The sequence below is a fragment of the Arachis hypogaea genome, chromosome 17 (assembly GCF_003086295.3).
Source record: "Arachis hypogaea cultivar Tifrunner chromosome 17, arahy.Tifrunner.gnm2.J5K5, whole genome shotgun sequence".
In the NCBI taxonomy this organism is placed as follows: Eukaryota; Viridiplantae; Streptophyta; class Magnoliopsida; order Fabales; family Fabaceae; genus Arachis; species Arachis hypogaea.
Window position 1 is genome coordinate 73684338 of NC_092052.1, and position 4993 is coordinate 73689330.

At 39.7% G+C, this 4993-nt stretch overlaps 1 long non-coding RNA gene across 1 annotated transcript; it reads left to right on the top strand.

Annotated features, from left to right (window-relative positions):
- The first annotated feature begins 861 nt into the window (after nt 1-861).
- On the top strand, nt 862-4771 carry LOC112765476 (uncharacterized). Its single transcript, XR_003183791.3, has 4 exons — nt 862-1698; nt 1770-1886; nt 1997-2110; nt 4636-4771. It is a non-coding gene; the product is annotated as an uncharacterized lncRNA (long non-coding RNA).
- The last annotated feature ends 222 nt before the right edge of the window (nt 4772-4993 follow it).

Below are 4993 nucleotides of genomic sequence, written 5' to 3' on the forward strand. Positions count from 1 at the left end.
TAAAGTGCTTGATGGAGTTGGAAAGTTGAAACTTTGAGGTTGATATGAGATTAGTGTGCGGAGGTTAAGCACGTCGTTCTAACTCCATCCTGTTTAATAGCCTTTGATGCTTTGCCCTTCTACCACATGATTGACCCATGTTATCTTTTGCATGGAGCCTACCTTGTAACGTTTGCTTTGCAATCACACTCCTACCTCTACATCCTTATGCTTATGACAATCAAAGTATTTGAAAATCGTATATATGATTATATTTTGAGATATTTTTTATTCTTCCTTAAATGTGTTCAAGGGTGAACTATTATGGAATATCTTTCATTTTGTATCAATTTTCGAGGGCGAAAATTTTTATAAGGTGGGTAGAATGTAAGACCTAGAATACTTGAAAAGTCTTATCATGATCAAGTCTCAAATCCTACAGTTATTTATAGCCTTAATTTCAGAGCTTATTTTATTAAAGATAATTGAGGCAAGTTTTGATTTATTGGATTTGAGATAAGTTATGATTATTATCAAATTTTATAATTATTGGATTATTTTCTATATTTAAAGTATAAGGTTGATAGTTATGAAATAACAAGGATTTTATATGATTTGGATTAGATAAGTAATATTTTAAATATTAATATTGTTATTTTGGAAAATAAAGAAATTAAGTATATTATTTCTAATTATTTGGTTGGGACATTTTATTGAAAATAATTTGTAAAAATGAGGAGCAAATAGTATTTTCTATATACAATTAGTGTTGGATTTAATTGGGGTTTCAATTACTATATTATCCCTAATTTTAAGTGAAATTACTAAAATATCCCTAACCCTAATTTTACTCAAAAACCCTAACCCAGTTACCCGGTTCCCCTGAGCCCAGCAGCAGCAACACTTCCCCTTTCCCAAATCAAAGCGCAGCCACACCTCCACCCCTGCTTCATCCCCTTCGGTGTAACGCACCCTAAGTCCCTATTTTAGCGCCGCAACCCTCCTTACAGCCGCCACCCTTTCTTCTTCCTTTTAGCAAACCTGCAACACGACAACTTCAGAGAAGAAACGGAAATAAAAAGGGGGAAACTGAGCCAGAATGAGGGAAGGAGAGGAAAGAATGGCGTCGCCGGCGTGTCGGGCTTCACCACCGCCGTCGCATCGCTGTCGTCAGCCCTGCGAGTTGTCACCCGCACCGCTGCCGTCGAATCTCCGCAATGCTGTCGCCACTGTTCGCGCAGAAGAGGGTTGAGGAAATAGCTGCCGTATGCGAGCTAGAGGAGCTCGTCCTCGCCGATCTGCTGCCGTTGGGATCACGTACAGGGAACACGCGAGATGGGTGGTGCGCCATTGGAGCCACATCGTCGTGTCCCTCACTGTCGCCGCCGCGATGGAGAGCGAGAGGCAGAGAGCTCGCGGTGGGGGAAGGGTCAAGCGCCGTCGTTCCGTGCGAAGCTATCCCCGCCGTTCCTGCCACCGTCAATGTCACCGAGGCTCCGACCGTTATCGTTGTTGAGGGAGCTCGCCGGAGTTGCTGGAGGCTGCCACCGCTCTATCTGGTCCTGTGTTGAGTTGCGCCGGTAAGCCTCTGCCGCCAGAAAACGTCCCTGCTGTTGCGTTGCCGGAGTTCTGACAGCCGGAAAACCTCGCTGCCGCTGTGGTTGTAGTCCACTGTATGGCCGCCGGAGAAAACCGCCTTGGCCGCTGAAACCACCGCCGGTAAGGGTCCTTGCAGTCGGTTCTCATTCTTTCTGTTCCTAGGTTTTTATGGTTATGACGTTGTCGTGCAGTCGCGGTTGTCATGGTCGGAATTCGTCTCCACTGCTGCTTGAGGTGGCTGCCGGGCTACCGCTGAACCGGTTTGAAGACCGCCATTGTTCCGGTTCAGCCGTTCCTCCTTCGATTCGGTAAGCGTTTCGATTTGAAAGCTTTTTCGTTATTATTCTGTTATCTCACGCTGAGGTTTGTGGCGTTAATTGCTATAAGATTGAGTTCGGTTGTTGTATGTTGCGATTAGAGTTGTTGAGACTGTTGCGAAAGTGGCTTGGAGCTGAGGTTTTGGTTGCCATCAGTTCGGTTTGAGGCGGAAAGGACTCCATGAGGCGTTTGGGTTATGGAGTTGTGTTTTGAGGTAGGGGCGCTTTCCAAAAACTATATTTTGTATATTGGAATTATTACATATGGATACTGATGTGAGATATGGTGTATTTAGTGATTGTATCTACCTTATGTATTATTTGATTGACTCGAATGATTATGGATGTTTGTTTGGCTGAATTATTGTGCGGCTTTGTGAAATGTAATGTTTTGGAGTTGATATTTTAAAGGCTTGAAATATGAGTTTAATCCGTTGAGGATTGGTTTGAATCGTGTCAATTATTCTGATGATGTGAAAGATAGAATACTTTTGAAATTCAGCCTGGGGTGCTTTAATTGATTTGGTTTTGATAAATGACTTATCGCTGAACTGATTCTTTAAAGCTTTGGAAATGAGTTAATTCGGTTGATATTGGTGTGATTTTGAAACGGTTTCTTTGAGATGTGCCAATGAGGCGACTGTTGGATTTAGTTTGATTTTGAATTGATTTTGGATTTTGGGCTGTTGGAAAAGGATTGTGGAATGGTTTTTGTTGGGACCCGAACCGGGTGGCAAAGTCCAAGTTTTAGGGGAGATGCTGCCGGAATTTCTATAAAATCTGAGTCTTTATTGAAAGGTTGTTTGGAAAAATGATGAGTTAAAGACTTCTACTATTTTATTTGAATTATCAAGAAAAGGATGATTCATGCTTTTGAAATGAATTATTAAAGAGGAAATTGTGATTTAGTCTTGCTTCTTAAGAAAGACATTGTATCTCTTTCAGAAAAAAAAGTTATTTAGATGAAACTTATGTTTTAAAGCTGTTTTAAATGTGACAAGGGCAATGCCTTTGAATTTGACTTGAGGGTTTCAATTAGAGGAGTTTCAATGACGTTGAAAGAACTTGAATGTCTATTGACAAGTTTCATTTTGAAATGTTTTGGAGAAAGGCTTTAAGTACTCTTGAACTCTGAATTCTTGCAAGACTAAAACAATTTTGAATAGTTGAAACATTCTAGAATTTATTATGGGGGTTGAAGTTGGTTTTCCTAAGTAAAGGAAACGGCTTGAAAGAAGTAAATGATTACGTGACTCGGTTTGGCTTAGATCTTATTTTATTACTCAAATCGAAAAGCCAAGGTTTTAATGATTTTAAATGAATTTGGCAAAATAAGTTATGTTATTCTCCCCTAAAGACTTGGGACTCTGCCGAGAAACTTTTGTTATAAAATTCCATTGTTAGATGGGTGATTTTGAATATCTCAAAGAGGCTTTTAACTTGCCATGATTATGGAAGTTTTGGAAAGAGGATGCCGAGAGTGGCATTGTTTTTAAAAGGGGAATTTACCTTGAGTAAAAGTGGCTTATGAGCCGAAATGATTTGAGAAATGAGATCTTTAAAGCAAAGGCTTAAGAGAGTTGAAACTTGATTTCGAAGTGAAATGAATTGAGAAAATGATTTATGGCTTAAATGTCGGTTTCATGAATTTGATGATTTCGAATGTGGAAGTGCTGTTTTGTTGTGAGCCGGAATGGCTGTGTATGATTATACATATTGATTGGTTCTGGATTGAATCGTGAGCCGGAATGGCCTTGAATGATATGAATATTGGCTGGTTCTGGATTGAACCGTGAGCCGAATGGCTGAGATAGATGTTGATCCATGATTGAGAATGAAAGCATTTATGCTGAGATATTGATAAGTTGTGATGTTGCACTTCCACTATTGGAGATGAGGGTTTCCCTGGGTAGTAGCAATGGCTAGCCACCATGTGCTCCAGGTTGAGACTCGAAGCTCTGTTAACCCAATGTCGTAAGTGTGGCCGGGCACTGTGAAAGGCCCGGATGAGCTCGCCCCCATAAATATTCACCAGTGATGGTGATGGATAAATATTCACCAGTGAGGGTGATGGATATGGATCATGATTATGATCAAGTTTATGATGAGTATAACTCGAGTTGGGGATGCACGACAGAGGGACAGTGCAATGGTTAGCTACCAGGACTTGTCGGGTTGGCTCTATAACCGACAGATGATATCATCAGCCACTAGGGACAGGCATGCATCATATGCATTTGTGTGACATTGGTTGGGTGTGCATATTATACTTGGTTTGCCTATGTGATTAATTGCTAACTGTTATACTTGTAATAACTGTTTGTTTGTGCTTGAACTTCCTAACTGTGTTTGCATCTGGGACTCTGTTGGATTGTGGTGATTGGTTGTTGGTTGGATTGTTTGGGCCTAGGGCCGTGGTTGGAAAGAGATGAACTGATGGTTGATTTCGGTTTTATGTTTCTGGTTTGGAATAAAATTATGAAAGGCTATTTTGGTTCTGCATAGATAAACCGTTTTGAAAGGCTTTTGAGTTTTTGAGAATTGAACGGTTCTTCTTTCTGAAAAGATTTCCGACTTTACTTTCATTGTAAATCGTTGTTTTTGAAAAGAGGCATAAGACGGTTATGAATCACTGGTGCGATTATCTTCATGTATCCTATTACAGTAATTCCCAAAAACCCTCTACTGAGAACCCTTTCGAGGATGATGTTCTCACCCCCCTACATTTTTCCCCTTTCAGGATATGGGCGCAGAAGTTACGAAGAGCTTATTTAATTGTTGTTGTGATGCTCTGTATTGTTTTAGTTATGGTTTATTGTACCCTCACCTTTATCTTGATATATTCTGTAAGAGGGATAGGAATTGTATTGGATTATGCTTGTAATAATATATATATATATATATATATATATATATATATATATATATATATATATGTATGTACTCTTTATGAGTTTCTGTAAGTTGTATGGTATGTATGGATGTACGTTGTATGGTAAAAGTATTTTTGGGAGCGGTATTGCGGTTTAAAGTTTCAAACAGGCTCATATTTTAGTATTAAATAGTATAAGTGTCATCGTAATATCTGAGCTATCAGA